This window comes from Pseudophryne corroboree, chromosome 2, assembly GCF_028390025.1.
Source record: "Pseudophryne corroboree isolate aPseCor3 chromosome 2, aPseCor3.hap2, whole genome shotgun sequence".
Lineage (NCBI taxonomy): Eukaryota > Metazoa > Chordata > Amphibia > Anura > Myobatrachidae > Pseudophryne > Pseudophryne corroboree.
In genome coordinates, this window is record NC_086445.1 from 949,634,153 (window position 1) to 949,655,895 (window position 21,743).

General features: G+C 44.8%; 1 long non-coding RNA gene across 3 annotated transcripts in view; it reads left to right on the forward strand.

Annotated features, from left to right (window-relative positions):
• The window catches only part of LOC134987062 (uncharacterized), a 71,140-nt gene extending 50,582 nt beyond the window's left edge, over positions 1-20,558 (forward strand). The window contains exons 5-9 of one of the 3 annotated variants that reach the window (XR_010192812.1): positions 4,889-4,919; positions 7,803-7,841; positions 8,505-8,728; positions 12,428-12,555; positions 20,255-20,558. This is a non-coding gene — a long non-coding RNA (uncharacterized LOC134987062). Of the gene's footprint in view, positions 1-4,888; positions 4,920-7,802; positions 7,842-8,504; positions 8,729-12,427; positions 13,015-20,254 lie in introns of those variants that run through there. The other 2 variants (XR_010192811.1, XR_010192813.1) reach the window with 2 other exon arrangements.
• Positions 20,559-21,743: the final 1,185 nt, after the last annotated feature.

Here is a 21,743-nt window from a genome sequence, read left to right on the forward strand (position 1 = left end):
ATTACAGATAGTATCCCAAGGTTACAGGTTGGAATTTCAAGACCTTCCTCCATGCCGATTTTTCAAATCAGCTTTGCCAGTTCTGCTCAGGAAGGCACATATGTCCTGAACGCAATACACAAATTATGTCAAGACAAAATACTTGCCTTGGTTCCTGCCGAACAAAGAAACCAAGGTTTTTATTCAAACTTGTTTGTGGTGCCGAAGCCGGATGGCTCGGTCAGACCGATTTTAAATCTAAAATCTCTGAATCTTTAATTGATAAGGTTCTTATTCAAGATGGAATCCTTGAGAGCGGTCATTTATGGCTTGGAAGAAAGGGAATTTCTGGTGTCAGTGGACATCAAAGATGCTTACTTGCATGTCCCCATTTACCTGCCACATCAAGCATACTAAGAGTTGTGGTTCAGGGTTGCCACTACCAATTCCAGACATTACCATTCTGGCTCTCCACGGCTCCGAGAATATTCACCAAGGTGATGACAGAGATGATGGTTCTCCTTCGCAATCAAGGAGTCAACATAAATCCATACTTGGATGATCTCATAAAAGCGATATCCAGGGACAAGCTACTCCAGAACGCAGTTGGAACCGACAATGAGATTATCAATTTTGGGAATGATATTGGACACCGAGTTACAGAGAGTATTTCTACCGGTGGAAAAGGCTCAGGAGATCCAGAGCATGGTCAAACAATGTTTGAGACCAAGAAGAGTATCAATTCATCAGTGCATTCGCCTGTTGGGGAAAATGGTAGTGGCTTACGAGGCGCTACAATATAGCCGATTTCATGCCAGGGTCTTCCAGTGGGACCTACTGGACAAGTGATCCGGGTCGCATCTCCAAATGCATCAAAGCATTCCTTTTCAGCGAAAGCCAGAATTTCGCTCCTGTGGTGGCTAGAAATTTCTCACCTCCTGGAGGGATGCAGGTTCCGGATTCAGGCCTGGATCCTAGTGACCACGGATGCAAGTCTCCGAGGATGGAGAGCAGTCACATAAGGCGAAAGCTTCCAAGGAAGATGGTCAAGTTAAGAAACTCGCCTTCATATAAACATTCTGGAATTGAGAGCTGTGTACAACAGTCTTCATCAAGCGGCACACCTTCTTCAAGGTCTTCCCATACAGATCCAGTCAGACAATGTAACAGCAGTAGCTTACATAAACTGTCGAGGCGGAACAAAAAGCAGAGCAACAATGGCAGAGGTGACGAAGATACTCCTCTGGGCAGAAAGACATGCAAAAGCTCTTTCGGCAATTTTCATGCCGGGAGTGGACAACTGGGAAGCAGACTTCCTCAGCAGACACGATCTCCATCCAGGAGAATGGGGCCTTCACCAGGAAGTCTTTGCGGAGGTGGCAAGTTGTTGGGGTGTTCCTCGTGGATATGATGACATCACGCCTCAACAAGAAGCTTCAGAAATATTGTTCCAGGTCAAGAGACCCACAAGCAATAGCGATAGATGCACTGGGGACCCAGTAGGTGTTTCGGTCGGTGTATCTGTTCCCTCCACTTCCACTTATTCCAAAAGTTCTCAAGATCATCAGAAGAACAGGAGTTCGGGCAATACTCGTTGCTCCGGACTGGCCAAGGAGGGATTGGTATCCAGATCTTCAAGAGTTTTAATGGAAGATCCTCAGCCTCTTCCTCTTCGCGAGGACCTGTTTCAGCAGGGGCCGTTAGTTTATCAGGACTTACCACGGTTGCGTTTGATGACATGGCTGTTGAGCACCAGATCCTATCCCGTAAGGGTATTCCCAATGAAGTCATGCCCACACTTATTCTGGCCAGGAAAGGGGTAATGTCCAAACATTACCATCGTATTTGGAGAAAATATGTATCTTGGTGTGAATCCAAGATGTCTCCTGCAGTGGAGTTTCAATTAGGACACTTCTCCTATTTCTACAGGCGGGTTTGGATGCTGGATTGAGATTAGGATCTATCAAGGTTCAGATTTCGGCCTTGTCAGTTTTCTTTCAAAAACAATTGGCTTTTCTTCCTGAGGTCCAGACATTCGTAAAGGGGGTTCTGCGCATCCAACCTCCCTTTGTGCCTCCTGCGGCGCCATGGGAGCTTAATGTGGTGTTGCAGTTCCTTAAATTGGACTGGTTTGAGCCACTACAAGATGTAGAGTTGAAGTTTCTCACTTGGAAAGTGGTCATGCTATTGGCCTTGGCCTCAGGCAGATGGGTGTCTAAGTTAGGATCTCTCTCACACAAGAGTCCTTACTTAATATTTCATGAAGATAGGGCTGAACTGAGAACAAGTCAGTATTTACTTGCGAAGGTTGTGTCTTCTTTTCATATCAACCAACCAGTGGTGGTGCCAGTGGCTTCTGACACCTCAGCCGTATCAAAATCCTTGGATGTCGTCAGAGCGTTGAGGATTTATGTTGCAAGAACGGCTAGGATAAGGAAAACAGAATCTTTGTATGTCCACTATGATTCCAACAGGATTAGGGGTCCTGCTTCTAAGCAGACTATTGCGCGCTTGATCAGGGATACCATTCAGCACACTCATTCCACGGCAGGATTCTAAAAGGAAAGTGGGTTCGTCCTGGGCGGCTGCCCGGGGTGTCTCGGCTTTACAAATCTGCCGAGCTGCTACTTGGTCAGGAGCAAACACGTTTGCTAAGCTTTATAAGTTTGACACCTTGGCTGCTGACGACCTAAGATTTGGTCAGTCAGTTCTGCAGGAACATTAGCACTTTCCCGCCCGTACTGGGAGCTTTGGTACATCCCCATGGTACTAAAATGGACCCCAGCATCCTCCAGGACGTAAGAGAAAATAGGATTTTATTCACCTGCTGGTAAATCCTTTTCTCGTAGTCCGTAGAGGATGCTGGGCGCCCACCCAGTGCTAATTTTTCCTGCTGATTACGTTTATCTTTTTGCACATTTTTCATGTGTTCAGATGTTAACAGATGTTGCTGTTGTGTTATGCATGCTGGTTGGCATGACTTATGTCAAAGGCCACGTTAGCCGACATGTTGTTAATGGATGGTGTGAGATGGTGTGAATCTCGCCACAAGTTTAATAGTAATTCCTCTTTCGAGAATGTCCGTCTCCTAGGGCACAGTTCCTATACTGAGGTCTGGAGGAGGGGCATAGAGGGAGGAGCCAGTTCACACTGTTGAAAAGTCTTAAAGTGCCGAAGGCTCCTGTGGAACTGTCTATACCCCATGGTACTAAAATGGACCCCAGCATCCTCTACGGACTACGAGAAAAGGATTTACCGGCAGGTAATTAAAATCCTATTTTTTGCTTTGTAATGTGTTACCAATTACTATTCCAAAAAACAAACTTAATGCACTTTTGTAGAAGAATGGACTGATGAAATTAACACAATGAAAAAATGTGCAATTGTTTCACTAATTTCTGTTGTTTAAAATAAATATAGCAAAATGCAATTGGAAAATATAGATAGACTGGTAAAGGGACCCGGGGTGAGCCACCTCCAGTTCCCACTATCTCCACCCTATCCTGCCCCCCCATCCCGCTCTACTACTCAGTTCTGCTCCCCCCTACCCCGCTCTGTCTTCCCTTCTTTCCTCCCGTACTAGCAGACATAACACCATCCTGAAGCGGACATAACACCACCCAGAGTAGAATATGCCGGCGGTCTGAATACTGACCGCGGAATCCAGATAGTCTGAATCCCCCCTAACTCCCTAATCCTAACCCTCCATCCCCAGCAGCCTAAACCTAGCACTCCCTAATAGCGCCTAAACTGAACCCCACCCCCCCTTCCACCAGCCTAAACTTAACCCTCCCCATGCCGCCTAACCCTAACCTAGTCTTGTGACCCTATTCGGGATGACGGTGTCGGCATTCCGAGTAGTGTCGGGACACCAGCATCGGTATTTCAACTGCCGGGATCCCGACCGCTGGGATCTTGACCGGATCCCATCTAGAGTTGCATTATGTTTTGCACCAGATCTTTACTTCTCTCCTTTATTTAAATACTGTTTCTTCAAAGCACCATTAAAACCAATAGGGACTGCAGGATCTGAAGAGAGATTTTCAATTATGTAAATAGAGAGAAGACAAAAGTATGGCTTCCTATATGTAAATGACAAAAAAACAACTTTTTTTAGTTTAATAAATAGACACCCAAGTCTTTCGTTTTCATACGGAGAAGAAATCTATGTTAATCATGGTGATTAACCATGTAGATTTCCCAAGGCATAAAGATGGGGGTGCAGCTTCTGCATATGACTCCGGTATTCACAACCAAGCATGACCATGTCCCCATACACTTGTCCATGCCCCCATAGAACAGTATAAGTGTCTTGGTGGATCTGCAAAGTTGTAAACTCTCAGAATAGTGATTTGGCCACTGATGTAATAAAAGGGGTAAGTTGCTGTTTCTGTTTCTATTAATTTACTTTGTTAGATGGTGAATTAAGTAACAGTAGACATTAGGTAGGCATTTTAAATTTAATTGACAAACCTTAATCATCAGAAGCTAAGGTATTTCCAAAAGAGGTCTTAACACCCCTACTGTAGATTCTTATTACCCTTCCACAACAAATGTTAGACGAAAAGTTTGAGCTGGTACGAGTTTTGGAGGGAGTAGATCATAGACATTTCTCGACTCACTGAAAATATCGGGATTTTGTTGCAGTGACTCCAGAGGTTGTAGAGATACATTCCCCATTTTTCACCCAGATGGATCTATAGTTGGGGTTTTAATTAGAAAGTAATTTAACAAAAGCCTTTTCATAGTAGTTAGGTATGAGGCTTTTGGAATGACCTATGCTAGTGCTTTTCTAATCAAGTTCTCAAATACTCTCAACAGGTCATGTTTTTTTTTTAATTTCTTTAATCAAGCACAGTTGAGTTAATCTATTTTGCTGGATCAGTAATTAGTCTACTTGTTTCCACAGACAGAAATCCTGAAAACGAGACCTGTTAAAGGTACTTTCAGATAGAAATATTGACCTATGTAATGAGGAACACATTTCAGAAGATCAGATAAAGGGGTCCATTTATCAAAGTTTATTTGCGGCTATATCCCTGAAAACACCCATTTTCAGAGGTTAGCCGCAAATATTAGGCATCTCCTGAATGTAAGAAGGAGGGAATACAGCAGGTATCGGAGATTCCTGCTGCGATCCTTCAATTGCTGTCCGCAGCCGCATCCCCTATAAGTTTCCATGGGGGATGTAATGCTGTCCGATTTACCAATATCCGGGATGCAAAGCATTCTCGATATTGGTCCCCAGGACTATCGCCGTTTGAAGATGGTGATAGCTCATTGTAGCCTATGGCTACACATCACATTGCCGGCAGGACGGAGGGTTCCCTCCCCGGAAGTCGCTTCTGTGCTGTGCAGTCAGCGCTACAGCTGCGACAGCCGCCACAACACATCCCAGGGATGGGCTACTTTTAGAGCCCCTGTCGATGCATGTGCTGCATCATACATTCGGGGGATAGGATTGCATATTTCAATGTGACCCTGGGCGGTAAGATCCTGCCCAGAACGCATTTAATATGCAATCCATGATATATGTGCCCAAAAGTGATGCAAGTGGGTGTGCAGCTATATACAGTAGCTTTACAGGATTTGTTTGAGAATTTAGGTTAGTACTGGAGTGTACCCTACATTCTACAATCAGTCATTGAGTATAATCTAGACAAACATCAATACAGTAGTTATACAACGTGGTGGAATTTAATGAATAATTCTACCTTTGTGGCCATTTTTAGGGATTCGATTATTTAACCCCTGTCCTAGTGTATAATTGCTGGCTCGGATAGCAGGGCATATCTAGGAATGTATTTCTATGTAGTATCTTCATCGATAGTAAGCAAGACATGCTGAGTTGTCTGTGTATACCTTAACCCCGATCACCATCTCTTTGTCATACAGTACTGTACATCCATCATCATTTGCTATGAACATTTCTTGGGAAGATGATGCATCAGTCAAGAAACATAGGATTTGACAGTAGATAATAACCATTTGCCCCATCTAGTCTGCCCATTTCGGGTGTGGTTCTTATGGTTAGGGGTTAGAGTTGGGTTAGAGGTTTGGTTAAGGTATTAGTGTTAGAGTATAAGAATCAAAGTTAGGGTTTGGTTTAAGGGTAAGGGTTGTAGGATAGTAGACTTAATGGTAAGGGTTTTGGGTATTAGTGTTAGGGTTTAAGATTAAGGGTGAGGGTTAGGTTATTAGTGTTTGAGGCTAGGAATAATAATAATAATTATTCTATTTACATAGCGTACTCAAAGTGCTAAAGAGTGAGGGGTAAAGTATTAGTGTTAGGGTATTAGGATTAAGGGTGAGGGTAGGGTATTAGTGTTAAGATTAAGGGTGAGAGTTAAGGAATTAGGAATAAGGGTCAGGGTTAGGTTATGACTGAGGGTGAAGTTAATGTTAGGGGTCAGGGTTAAGGGGGTAATTCAGGCTGGATCGCTGCAGCGGCAGCGATCGCAGTCTGAATTACTCTGTGGAGTGCGCACGCGCAGCAGCTGCACTGCACGTGCGTACCCTGGGAGCCCAGTGAGATGCTATCAACATCTCTGGGCTGTGATCGCCTCTGCCAAACTGACAGGCAAAGGCGGTTTCGGGGCGGGGAGGGGGCGTGCCAACGGTGTTAGAATGCAGCTGCTGCGACACGGAACGCGGCGGGTTGCTCCCTGTCAGCGCGCAGGAGCTGCGCTGGCAGGGATCTACTTGCCAGGTACAAAAGCATTGCCGCCGTGCGATGCCTTTGTACCTGTGTGTGTGTGGGGGGGGGCCTGACATGCGGGGTGGACTAGTCCTGTGCTGGGCGTCCCCACGCATGTCAGAGTAAATGATTGTAGATGTGCTAAATTTAGGGCAAGAGTATTAGTAAGGGTGAGGGTATTAGTGTTAGGGGTAAGAGTATGTATTAGGAGTTAGGATTAAGGGTAGGGGTTAGGGTATTAACGTAACAGTACTTTGAGGGAATTTAAGTGTGCACTTAATATCTTCTTTGTATTATTCTAATCATTTTTTCAGTAAAAAGTCTATAGCAGGGGAGGCAGTGCCTCCACTGCCTATCTTTTCCGCACATCTCTGATCAAAACTCACCAAATTTCAAGGAGTATATACTGCTGCACATGTGCATAATGCCCAGATGCATCCTTTAGCTCATATATTGTGTGTAACTCTGGCTCTGGTACTAGCCAGTGTCTCCCCAGCCATTTACCTCACCGCACGTCCCTGATAAAGATGTAGCCATGTTCATCTTACTGCGATGTGGCATGTTGCATCATGGCATGCTGCATGGCGTGCCAGGCTGCGACAATTTGCAGCCGGTGATCGCTTCATTAATTCCTCTAGGAATTAATGGAGTGATCGCAGTCTGCGAATAGTTGCAGCCTGGCACGCCATGCAGCAAGCCGTGTTGCAGCATACTGCATCGCAGCAAAGATGAGCATAGCCAAGTGGTCCTGACGATGGGACATATATATATATATATATATATATATATATATATATATATATATATATATATATATATATTTAATATAACAGACTCGGCAGTCGGCACCTGTGGCGGCACCCGGGTCGGTGACACATGGGTTGGGCAAAAATGGCATGGCCTTGCAAAACGTGGTGTTTCCTTCCAGGGACCCCACTACTTTAAAGGATGTGTGCCCTTTATCGCTGTTGATGTTCCAACAATAGACTACAGCTGGTCACTGCTGCTTTGCATATGAGCATTAGATTGCATGATTCTCCAGTGGATGTCACGTACTTGCAGTTTTCTTGACGAATCAGAATGGCTTTCTAATTAGAGTGTTTGCTGTTTTCTTGCTTTCTAACAGCAACTACAAAGTCTAACACAAGTCAATACAAAGGCATTGGTAAGAGAGATGAATATGAATACTTTGTTCTTGCACCAGTGTACGTATGTATGTGTGTGCATAAGTGTCATCATGGTGTCCTCATATACCCCGGTATGGGGCTTGGGCCTTACAGAGTTGCAGCCATGCCCACCGTCTTACAGTGACACAGCATTAGCAAAGGGTGCCTGATGATTACGATAGTCCTGCCCCCACGTACTTAGCCATGCCCCCCTTCAGTACCAGCGCCAGAGTGTGCTCACATTAGCGGAGATGTAGCAAAGTTTGGAGATAGATAAAGAAGAGGGAGATAAAGTGCACACAAATCAGCTCTTAAGTGTCGCTTTACAGGCTGTGTTTAAAAAACAACAGGAGCTGATTAGTTGGTACTTTATCTCTCTCCACGCTTTGATAAATCTCCCCCTAAGAGATGGTCATTGCTACATGCAACCCTCACACAATCACGTCCCGCCTCCATGGACAGTCCATGTGTACATTCTGATTATCATATCTATTAAATGATTGGCCATAGCTTGTTTTAGCCCCACTTGCTGTACTCCATTTCCGGTTATACACTTACCTGCAGAAGACCATGAAAGAATACAATAGGCAAACTGAGATAATCAGATAAAAGAAATTTGAAAAAGTAATGTTTTATTTGTATTATAAATTTATTTTTTTCAGCTTCACTAATTGATTTCCCGGTAGATAAATTACTGCATGAAATACAGAGAAACTTGAACTTTGCTGCAATGCTTCATTCATCTTCTAAATTTCAATTGCTGTTACCAGGAGAAAACAGGTAGCTGCTATGAGAAAATGACGTCTTCTTTGTCCACATAAATGATTTGGTAGAACGGCAAGGTAAAGCTGCATGAGACGATACTGTAAATAAGATTCTTCGAAAGGTATGTCACATTAACGTACAGTGAAAAACTGTTCAGTAATAGTATAGTAGCTGCCGCACTGACTTAGGCTGGTTATAATCCTCCTATACACCGCAGGGGTGACATCATGTATGCCAGATATTTTTTCCAGACTGATGTATTATTTAGTTATTATTCCTGTTCATTAAATAGTGGGTACTGTTACAGATTATTATATTTATATTTTTTAGATAATGATTATTATTATTATTATTATTATTACAGGTTGAGTATCCCTTATCCAAAATGCTTGGGACCAGAAGTATTTTGGATATCATGGCGATGGGACCCAGGTCTAAACACAGAATGCATTTATGTTTCATATACACCTTATACACACAGCCTGAAGGTCATTTTATCCAATATTTTTAATAACTTTGTGCATTAAACAAAGTGTGTGAATATTCACACTATTCACTTATGTTCCATGTACACCTTATACACACAGCCTGAAGGTCATTTAATACAATACTTTTAATAACTTTGTGTATTAAAAAAAGTTTGTGTACATTGAGCCATCAGAAAACAAAGGTTTCACTATATCACCCTCACTCAAAAAATTCTGTTTTTCGGAATATTCCATATTTCGGAATATTTGGATATGGGATACTCAACCTGTAGTATTATTATTAATAATAATAATAATAATAATATTTTATTTTAATAAAAAAATTCCCAGAAATATAATTTCTTATACAAAACCACAGTCAAGTGTATCTCTGTAAACAATTTTTGGGGTCAATGATAGTTATATTTATAGCGACACCAAAACCAATAAACTTATTTAATTCCCTTTTCTAGTAGAATGTAGTTGATTCATTTATTCTAGAGGATAAATTTACTAAGCATCATTTTTCAAAGCCTCTGCATACTCACCGTTGTCAGCTGTTGGATTTAAAGGGGATTATAATATCAATAACCATACATGTATTGGATTTAATATTATTGCTGCTTAAAACCAGCAGCCAAAATTGCAGCTTGGCATTTACTGAAATGACCCCTATGTGTACACATTAGTTCATTTTAATACTTATAAATATTGGTTTATGTGTGCATGTAAATGGGCTTTCCAGTAGAAAATGCATCTAGTTAGCACAAAATATTCAAAGTACTACAATAGTTTGCCATAAATTAGTGTTAAATTAGAGGATGTGCAAAAATCTAGTCATTTTATTGAGCAAAAAAATGCTCCAGGAGAATCTATTTTAGCCATAATTGTGCAGTCACTGACCATCAACGTTTGTTAGAACAACTCTTTTCGCTAAACAGAATAATTTATTTGCCCCCACTGCACCAAGGAACTGGGCCGCTACTCCTACAGATGCAGCAACAGTTGTGCTTTGCCTGAAAGTATTACTTGGTTTGTTTAAATTGGCACAGTAGCTATATTTTGTAGCAAACTACTTTAGATTGTGGCTCTTTAAAGTTAAAAAAAAATTATAAAGCTGGGACCCAAATAAAATCTCAGAAACAATTTTATAACTCATGTTTTTATTTTAAATAACGCATTTCGCTTTGTGTATATTTTAGGTTTACACAATTGGTATCAACATTTGCTCAAGAATTAAAAAACTGTCCATTTTTACAAAATAATATTACAAGAAGATGAACAAATGCATTATAGGCTGGTAGTGTGCAAAAATTTAATTGAAAAAGGACAACTGCAAATCATTTAAGATGCCATGGCGATTCGTAGTTCAAGAATCCATACTCTATGAGAAAATGGAGAGGAGACGAGTATATAAACATTGGGGGCCTCATATACTGTACAGTTGGATGCATTGTGTGCCAAAAACACAGGTTGTAAAATTTGCTAGAAAAAGAGGCATTTTGCAGAGCATCTCAACCTGCTTCCATCTACAAGGGTAGCTTATGCATCAGTTTTTCACCAGGAGAGAATATTATTATTATTATTATTATTATTATTATTATTATTATTTGTAGGGCGCCACAGGTGTTTTTCGCAGCGCCGTACAAAGGACAGTACAGGGAGACAAAACTTAGCATTACAGTAAATAACAAAAACAGAGCACAGGTAGCAAAGAGCACCACAATTCTCAAAACATAATACAGCTAAGATGTAAGTAGCGAGGGAGTAATCATTGTACTACTTGGGGCTGGCGGCCATAGATAGAGATTAACCTTTACCAGCAGGAGGAAAAACGGGTAAAGATGGTCGCTGAGTAGGAGAGAGCTGTGAGTGAAATGTGTCGAGAAGAGGGCTTTGACAACAGGAAGAAAGAGGGCCCTGCTCTTAAGTGCTAACAATCTAGTGGGAAGGGGCGACAGACAGATGACATGAGGTGAAAGCAAGCGGGAGGTAGCCTGATAGCAGTATGTAAGCAAAGCAGAGATGTTCAAGGCATGAGGCAGGGGGATGGAGAAGCAGCCTCAGGACTAGGTTATGCATCGGAAGGGTACGCGTTGATGAATAGGTGGGTTTTCAGTGCTCGTTTGAAGCTTTGCAAGGTCGGAGAGAGTCTAATGAAGCAGGGGAGTGCATTCCACTGAAGGGGCGCAGCACTGGCAAAATCTTGAATTTGTGCATGGGAAGCAGTGACCAGGGCAGAGGAGAGGCGACGGTCATTGGCCGACCTAGTGGGCGGGAGGGAGCATGAAGGGAGAGGAGGTTGGAGATGTAGGGAGCAGTGGAAATAGAGATGGCCTTGTATGTGAGGGTGGGTGAGGAGTTTGAAGAGGATTCTGTAGGAGAATGGGAGCCAGTGTAGGTTTTGTCGAAGGGGAGTGGTGTATAGTATATAAACTATGTTTACACCAGGAGATGATAGTAATAAAAGCTAAAGTTATAGTCAAGGCTAGCAAGACACTGGAAGGGGTATGGTAATTGTGATGGGGCATAGCCACACAGGAGGACATCATGGCCTCTGTGAGTACAGTGCACAGCATCTTAGGTGGTGTGGTTTTGCCTCATGTACTTATAGAAGTTAATACATTTTATTGTACAGGTGAAACTCAGAAAATTAGAATATCCTGCAAAAGTTCATTTATTTCAGTAATTCAACTTAAAAGGTGAAACTAATATATTATATAGACTCATTACAGATATTACAAGCCTTTATTTATTATCATTTTGATGACTGTGAATTACAGTTTAAGAAAACCCCAAATCCAAAATCTCAGAAAATTAGATTATATAAAATCAATAAAACAGGGATTGAAATACAGAAATGTCGCCCTCTGAACAGTATAATCATTTATATGTACTCAGTACTTGGTTTGGGCTCCTTTTGCATGAATTACTGCCTCAATGCGGCGTGGCATGGATTCTATCAGCCTGTGGCGCTGCTGAGGTGTTATGGAAGACCAGGAGCCTTCAGCTCTTCTGCATTGTTCAGTCTCATGTCTCTCATCTTTCTCTTGGCAATGCCCCATAGATTCTCTTTTTTCTTTAACCCAAGTAAGACGCTTCTGACGTTGTTTGTTGTTCAGGAGCGGCTTTACAAGAGGAATACGACATTTGAAGCCCATGTCCAGGATCCATCTGTGTGTGAAATAACATATGCATAACACTGACTGTGTCTGGTCCGTGTAATAAATAAATACACCATAAAATACATTTACAGTAAATACAGATAAAATACAATATAAAAGTACCATTTCCGTTCAATAAAATACAAATATTTGTTGTCTTTTCCTTTAAAACCATCAAATGGGAATTAGCTCTATTGCCACAGACCAACTGCAAGCAAATACTGTGAAGACATTGTAGCAACCACACTAATAATAGTAATTGCATCAATGAGCGGTATTAAGATCCAGCCAGTCAGAAGCAGTCATTGTAATTGCCGGTATGTATTTTGCATCGGGGTCATGCGCCTACAAATGCTATATCTCCAGTTATTTTTTGTTGTGGTCTGCATGGGAACCCACCCTTTCAGTTTGTACCCAAAAAAATGCAATTATACTCCACTCTGTGTTAAGTTGTCGGACTCATTAATTTTTGTTTGTGGCCCCATAGAGCTAGGCACAAAAATCAGCAAGTCCAGTGCTAGATTGGGACAAGTGGGGGGCAATTTCAGGTGTCATTGCCAACATTTATACAGCGTTGCAGCGCAACTCACCCCTTTCGCTAGTGGTGAATTTCCCATGAGGAACGTGCCTAGGGGCGGCACTTGTTTGGGTGGCAGCATTTGGATGCTTGTTTTGGTACTGTCAGTCAGAAATGTACCAGTAACTGCTAAATAGTTCAACTGTATTGTAGCATATACCATCTTGAATGGAGTGCCTCTGTAAGCTGTCCTGCTTAGTAAATACTGTATACTGTATATACATAATAAGAAATAAAAAAAATCATAGTTAGTGGCTTTTTTATTATTCTATTAAATTGGCAATCATCAAATGAGGGCTTATAATCAATCAATGAAAATAATAATAATAATAATAATAATAATAAGTGTTTGGGGGGCATTACTGTTGTGTATAGGGGCCTTAAATCCTCACCCTTAAATCCACCCTTGCCTTTCGCACCTAATTGAATTGACCCCTCTGTATGTGTTAGCCAAGCTCAAGCTGAAAACAATTGCACTTGCATTAATGCCCATAGTTCAGGCATTCCCAACCGCGGTCCTCAAGGCACACCAACAGTGCAGGTTTTAGTGATATCCAGGCTTCAGCACAGATGGTTAAATCAAAATAACTTAGGTACTAATTAAGTCACCTGTGTTCAAGCCTGGAGATCACTAAAACCAGGACTGTTAGTGTGCCTTGAGGACCGAGGTTGGGAATGCCTGCCATAGTTAGTATAGGCAGTGTTTTTAAATTATTTACAAAAAAGGCCAAGGTTCTATGAAAAAGGTGCCAGTACTAAACCTAAATTGCTGAAGGTCCTCTGTTGAGGTTAGTGTCTCCCTTAAACAGCTGGAATAGGCCAATCTAGTAATACAAGTTCATACTTACTCTCCCGGAAGTTACAGGAGACTCCCGATTTTTCGGTGAGTATGCCTCCCGCATCCTTCTGGCTTCTTAGTGAAGTGGGCATAATGGGGTAAAAATGCTGGAATCACAAGTCTGATCAGGTGGAGTGGGGCTAAACGACTAAAATTTGCATTGATTAGCCCCGCCCAATCACGGCAGTTTGCAGTCACAGGGGGTGGGACTTAATGATGTCACTGCCTGCCCCCACAGTGCCCAGATGGTTCTACTCTGGATTCCTCCTGGAGAGAAGTTTTTAAACGTCTGGAATTTCCTGTTTCCAGAATAATAGTGCCCAATAGTCATAAAATAAACACTGAGTAAAGGGAAGATGGAGAAGTTGTGTTGCTCAGAAATATCCCTAATATCAAAATGTACAATGAAGTTTGTTAGTATTTCAGATAAAAATACAAAATCAAAAACATCACACCCTCCATGTTACAGTTCAGTATTTCATGGCCCAAGGAGCCAGTTCCCAAAACAATTATGACTGTGCTGCAAGAATAATCTTTTTAAATTCTGCTTTGACTAAAAATATATTTTAAAATATTATTGCTAACGAGCACAATTCGATAGGTACTGTATATAAAAAAAATTCCCAACAAATTGAACAAATATAAATTCTTAATGAAATGTATACCCTTGATACATATTTGAAATTACTTTTTGTTGCAATCCATTTAAAAATAAACGCTTGTACTCTATATCAGCAATTATCAGATAAGATATATCCCTAAGTAAAAGATTACTGTATTTTAGATTACTGTTTGTCTGGAGCAGGGGCGCAGGAACGTTTTTAGGTTGGGGGGGAGATATAATCTGAGTTTGGCGCCCCTAGCTTCCTAGCACACTGTGACAGTGGGTGACAGGAAAGGCATCATTATGATTATTAGCATTACCAGCAACATGGCACACACGAGATCTGGTTTGGAACCCGGCAGTCGAAATACCTATGCCAGAATCCCGACTGCTCGGAATGCTGGCATTGGCATCCTGAATAGGATCACAATCCTGGCGCCGAATCCTGGATGTCTGTGTGCTGGGCAACCAGAGAGGTGAGCAACAGAGGGTGAAAGTGGCGGGGTTGGAGGTTAGGGTTAGGCTGCAAAGGGGAGGGTTAGGTTTAGGCTGCGTGAAGGGGGGGTTAGGGTTAGGCAACCCCCGCAGAGGGTTAGGCTGCGGGGGGGTATTAGATTTAGGCTTTGGGAAGAGGGGGAATAGGGTTATGCACACCTGAGGAGGGTTCTGCTGCGGGGTGGGGAGGTTTAGGCTGCGGGGAAGGGGAGGGGTTAGGCACTAAGAGGGAGGGTTAGGGTTAGGCTGCGGGGAGGAAAGGTTAGGCACTAAGGAGGGAGGGTTGGGCACAAAAGAGGGGGGGTTGGGTTCGACTGTGGTAAGGGAGGGTTAGAGTTAGGCTGCAGGGGTTGGAGGGTTAAGGTGAGGCTGCAGGTAGGGAGGGTTAGGACACTTATTTCCCAGGTGTCGGGAAATGCATGAATACAGATTAATACATTACACATAACTTAAATAAGACATACATTAGTAAAAGTACACTTGTATTATATTTTAACAACCCACAAGGAGCTTAAAGTTGCTCCCTAGGAGCAAAGTCCTGGAAGTTTGCAGGACATGTGGAGGCAGCGAGTACCTTGGTATATAGCTGGGATTGCTGCTACCAAGAAGGTTAATGTAGCACTTAACCTTCGGGCAGCCACAGAGACGGAGCAAGTCAGCCAGCGCCGGCGGCATTTCAAAGGTGGGGCTGGCCGTGTGTTGTGATGGGAACAAGGGAAAGTTGTTGTAGTTGGAAAATGGTGGAAGAAAGATGGAGTACAGATATGATAGATGGGTAGAGAAAAGTGTGTGACAGCCAGATGCTGTGTAGATAAAGGGTAGGACAGCCAGATGCTGTACAGAGAAATGGGAAAGCAACCAGATTCTGGGCAGAGAGGGTGGAGTTGGCAGCCAGATGCTAGGCAGAGAGTGGGGGGAGACAGATGCTGGGCAGACAGCGGGTGGGATAGCTATATGCTGGATAGAGAGAGGAGTCGGCAGCTGCTGAGCAAAGAGATGGGGAGCAGATGCTGGGCTGAGAGAGGGGGGACAGCAATATGCTGGGCAAAGAGAGGAGGGGAGGCAGATGCTGGGCTGAGAGATGGGGGATTCAGATGCTGGGCAGAGAGAGGAAGGGGGACAGATGCTGGACAGAGAGACAGGGGGTGCAGATGCTGTGGAGTGAGTGGTCATATGGTGGGCAGAGAGAAGTGGGAAGGCAGATGAAAGGCAGAGAGATGGGGGAGACATATGCTGGGGTGAGGGGGGTGGGCAGATGCTGGGCAGAAAGCAGGGGGACAGATGATGAACAGAGAGAGATGGGTGAATACAGATGCTGGAGAGAGGGGGAGAGATGCTAGGCAGACAGAAAAGGGAAGGCAGATGCTGGAAATAAATGGGGAGAGGGGGGCAGATACTAGGTAGAGAGAGGATTGGAGGCAGATGGTGGTCAGAGAGAGGAGAGACAGATGCTAGACAGAGAGAGAGTGGGTGACAGATGCTGGGGAGAGGGGGGCAGAAGCTGGGCAGAGAGAGGATGGGAGGCAGAGCTGGGCAGACAGAGGAGGGGAGGCAGATGCTGGGCAGAGAGGAGGGAGACAGATTCTTTGGAGAAGGAGGGACAGATGCTTGGCAGAGGGGGGGATATGCTGCTCAGAGAGGGGGAGGCAGAGCTGGGCAGAGAGAGGAGGGGAGGCAGAGATGGGCAGAGAGAGGAGGGGAGGCAGATGCTGGTCAGAGAGAGGAAGGGAGGCAGAGCTAGGCAGAGAGAGGAAGGGAGGCAGAGCTGGGCAGAGAGAGGAAGGGAGGCAGAGCTAGGCAGAGAGAGGAAGGGAGGCAGAGATGGGCAGAGAGAGGAGGGGAGGCAGATACTGGTCAGAGAGAGGAAGGGAGGCAGAGCTAGGCAGAGAGAGGAAGGGAGGCAGAGCTAGGCAGAGAGAGGAAGGGAGGCAGAGCTGGGCAGAGAGAGGAAGGGAGGCAGAGATGGGCAGAGAGAGGAGGGGAGGCAGATACTGGTCAGAGAGAGGAAGGGAGGCAGAGCTAGGCAGAGAGAGGAAGGGAGGCAGAGCTAGGCAGAGAGAGGAAGGGAGGCAGAGCTGGGCAGAGAGAGGAAGGGAGGCAGAGATGGGCAGAGAGAGGAGGGGAGGCAGATACTGGTCAGAGAGAGGAAGGGAGGCAGAGCTAGGCAGAGAGAGGAAGGGAGGCAGAGCTGGGCAGAGAGAGGAAGGGAGGCAGATGCTGGTCAGAGAGAGGATGGGAGGCAGAGATGGGCAGAGAGAGGAGGGGAGGCAGATGCTGGTCAGAGAGAGGAGGGGAGGCAGATGCTGGTCAGAGAGAGGAAGGGAGGCAGAGCTAGGCAGAGAGAGGAAGGGAGGCAGAGCTGGGCAGAGAGAGGAAGGGAGGCAGAGATGGGCAGAGAGAGGAGGGGAGGCAGATACTGGTCAGAGAGAGGAAGGGAGGCAGAGCTAGGCAGAGAGAGGAAGGGAGGCAGAGCTGGGCAGAGAGAGGAAGGGAGGCAGATGCTGGTCAGAGAGAGGATGGGAGGCAGAGATGGGCAGAGAGAGGAGGGGAGGCAGATGCTGGTCAGAGAGAGGAAGGGAGGCAGAGATGGGCAGAGAGAGGAGGGGAGGCAGATACTGGTCAGAGAGAGGAAGGGAGGCAGAGCTAGGCAGAGAGAGGAAGGGAGGCAGAGCTGGGCAGAGAGAGGAGGGGAGGCAGATGCTGGTCAGAGAGAGGAAGGGAAGCAGAGCTGGGCAGAGAGAGGAGGGGAGGCAGATGCTGGTCAGAGAGAGGAAGGGAGGCAGAGCTAGGCAGAGAGAGGAAGGGAGGCAGAGCTGGGCAGAGAGAGGAAGGGAGGCAGAGCTGGGCAGAGAGAGGAAGGGAGGCAGAGATGGGCAGAGAGAGGAGGGGAGGCAGATGCTGGTCAGAGAGAGGAAGGGAGGCAGAGCTAGGCAGAGAGAGGAAGGGAGGCAGAGCTGGGCAGAGAGAGGAAGGGAGGCAGATGCTGGTCAGAGAGAGGATGGGAGGCAGAGATGGGCAGAGAGAGGAGGGGAGGCAGATGCTGGTCAGAGAGAGGAAGGGAGGCAGAGCTAGGCAGAGAGAGGAAGGGAGGCAGAGCTGGGCAGAGAGAGGAGGGGAGGCAGATGCTGGTCAGAGAGAGGAAGGGAAGCAGAGCTGGGCAGAGAGAGGAGGGGAGGCAGATGCTGGTCAGAGAGAGGAAGGGAGGCAGAGCTAGGCAGAGAGAGGAAGGGAGGCAGAGCTGGGCAGAGAGAGGAAAAGAGGCAGAGCTGGGCAAAGAGAGGAGGGGAGGCAGATGCTGGGCAGAGAGGGGAGAGATTCTGTGGAGGAGGGACAGATGCTGTGGAGATGGGAGAACAAATGCTGGGCAGAGGGAGGGGAGACAGATGCTGGTCAGGGAAAGGAGGGGAGGCAGATGCTGGGGAGAGGGGGGGGGGCGATGCTGGGGCGAGGGAGAAACAGATGCTGAGGAGAAAGTGGGGAACAGAAGCTGGGCAGAGAAAGGTGGGGATGCAGATACTTGGGAGAGAGGAGGAGATAGATTCTGGGGACAGACTATACAGAGACAGATTGAAACATGTAGCAAGCAGAGAGCAACAGACGCTGCATGGAGGGGAGGCAGAGACAGACAGGAGATACAGAGACAGGAGCAGTTACTGTGGAGACAGAGGAGTCAGGCTAAATACTCCCAGAGAGGGGCCATGCTGTGAGATCCTCCATGTTCAAGGGCTCAGAGGAGTATCATGTGACAGTCTCCTCCAATCAGAGGCTTTTCTAATCAGCATGTTCCGAGCTCCTCCAATTACAGCTCGGCACATGTTCCATGCTCTACTGATCCTACCTCTAAGATCAGGGAGGAGATGCTTGGGCTCGGCACCGCAGTGAGTTTCAGTGACTTCCCCCGCCGCTGCTGCTCTCTCACACAGTCATGTAAGCCCGTCCTTCTCCTTCCCTGTCCCTCTCCTTCCTTGTGCTGCCAGCACAGCTGTCTTTCATGTGACAAGGTGCAGTGGCAGCCGACACATGCAGCAGCAGAGTAGCAGAGCAGGGCGAGCGCCGTTCCAGCACGGCGCCTCCCTGCTTTCCAGACTCTGCTGAGCGGTAAGCGCCGGGCCTGCGCAGCGGGTATCCAACCGCAGTGCTCCCAGTGCCGGTGTGAGCGGAAGCAGAGGCGCTAGTACACAGGCACATCTTCAACGGTATTTCACCTGGCTGTCCGACACTCCTCTGCCCAAGTGTTGGCACCTTCTCTCATGTTTGGGGGGAGCGAGCTGCCCCCTTGCCCCCTCCCCCCCATTATGACGCCCCTGGTCTGGAGTAAGGTATTATTCCTTTTATTTGTCTTATGCAGGTGCACTGAGAAAGATTGGTGGTGGCAAGTACAGATGGCACCTGATGGGTTCTCTTACCTTCCACATACCGAGGTGTGGCTATTAAACAACAACACTGAAGCTATAATTTACTATAATTTAATATTTAATTATATTAAGTACATTTTAATGCCATTCCCCTTCTATGTACTCCCCTTCTGCATCCACACACTGCTGCATTCTTATTTTCCATTGGTTAAAGCCGTGCTGTAACTCATTACCTGTCAGCTGTCTCAACAGCTCCATCATTTTCTTCTTTACTTCAGTAACTGAGCAAAACGGGTTCCCTTGAGTATAGATGAGACTTTAGGGAAAACAAAGAAGTTTTATAGTGCCATTTCTGGTGAGTATGGAGGGCATTCTAGCACTGCAATCTGTTTCTTGGCCAAAAACTACTTCACAGAAAGAGCTGTTTGGGCTGGTACATTATCCTGATGGAGGATGAAACCGTTTTTCCACAGCTCTGACCTCTTTCTTCTGATTATTTCCGGCGATTTTGTAGAACATTTATGTAGTAATGTTGATTCACTGTTGCTCCTTCTGGTACCCAGTCTTCCAAAATAACACCATTCATATCAAAGAAAACAATTAACATGGCTTTGAATTTGGATTTGCTTTGATGTGCTTTCTTCATTCTTGGTGATGATGGTGTTTTTCAGTGCATGTACTGGCATTTGGGGGTAAATGTATGAAGCAGTGATAAGAGCGGAGAAGTGAGCCAGTGGAGAAGTTGCCCATGGCAACCAATCAACATTGAAGTAACATTTATAATTTGCATACTATAACATTATACAGAGCTGCTGATTGGTTGTAACGGGCAGCTTCTCCACTGGCTCACTTCTCCTCTCTTATCACTGCTTCATATATTGATCCCATTGTCTCAGGATCATACAGGAAGATCCATGTTTCATCACTTTATCTAAAAAATATGATGTAAAATTATTGAATTTGTTACAAAATGCCTGTACAAATTATCTTTTGAGTTTATTTCTGCTCAGCAGTGAGAAGCCTTGGAACCATCTTACCACAAACTTTTGTCATGTTAAGATCTTGATGCAGAACTTGCCTAACAGTTTTTTTTTGCCTTCAGTTCTTCTCAGTTTTTTCCACATTTTCATTTGTTTTTCTTGTGCAGGGCCTTCTGGGACGTTTACCATACAATGTACCTTGGTTAGTATATGGAAAGATTCGGTAGGCATTTTGTTCAATCTAACTAAAAATGTTAAGTAAACACGTTGCTCTACTTTTGAACTAAGTATTTTTATGACGCACAGGAGAAACACACCTTCTTCAAATACTGTGTGACAGTAAACCACCTGTGCGAGAGGGGTGAAACTTACAAAACCATTTTGGGAAAGTGCAAGGTCAATGTTCCCCCACTCCATTTTAACTCACACAGCATGTTTTATTGTTTATAAGTACAGTCTCGTAATTTAATATCCACACCTCGTAATCCCTTCATCTCCAACTAGACCCACTCAGTAGATTTTAGGTATGATAATTGTTTCACTATACAATATGTTGGTGGGTGCAGCCTAGTGCGATAAGTGTAACACAATTGGTGGCATGTGTGTGTGTTCATTGGAAATGTGGCCACATATAGAGGTATAATAAAGGTCTATGGGGGCATAGGCAAGCACAGCGGGGGTTGCCCGGAAACCCCCTCCTCTTGGCAAGTGGCTCAAATTCTGACAACAAAAGCAATGGTATATAATGCTATTACTAGAGCTGCCACCACATCATGCAGTTTAAGGGACAGAGCTGCTGCACATGCCCAGTGGTAGCAGTTTCCACTACTAAGTTTGCTGTGCATGTGCAATCAGTGCACTGGACCAGAGAGTAGCTACCAGAAAGAAGAGACAGGAGCCTCACCATTAGGTGGAAAAATGTGTGCTTAGGAAGTGCAGTACTGGTTCTATTTTGTTTGTGTATTTATTTTTTTATGGTATGTTTAACTTTTTCCTGACTACTTATATAATTTAGATTATTTAAATATGTTTGATACATATACCCTAGACCATCTATAGTGTTAAATATTAAGAATGTATTCCATTTATTATCCAGTGTATAAAAAGACCAATGTTTACATTAATGTCCAGGGTTGTTACTAGGTTCTTCTGCAGCTCCCCTAGACTCCCGCACTTGTTTCAATGTTCTGCAGAGTAGAGATTGTGGATTGCATTTGGAAATCCCCCTCTATAAATCCTCTGTTTGCCACTGGGTGGGAGATGTACTGAGCCTTGGAGCGTGGTAAAGTGGAGAGAGATAATGTACCAGCCAATCAGCTCCTAACTGCCATGTAACAGGCTGCTTTTGAAAAATGACAGGAGCTGATTGGTGGGTATTTATCACTCTTTAATTTATCACTCTGCCCCTCTGTGTTTAGCGTGTACATACCCCTGAGCTAGTCAAAGAGTATATAATGCAACATCCTTTTAAATCTAGCAACATAGGGGGTCATTCCGAGTTGTTCGCTCGCAAGCTGCTTTTAGCAGCTTTGCACACGCTAAGCCGCCGCCTACTGGGAGTGAATCTTAGCATAGTAAAATTGCGAATGAAAGATTCTCAAAATTGCGATTACACACCTCTTAGCAGTTTCTGAGTAGCATCAAACTTACTCGGCA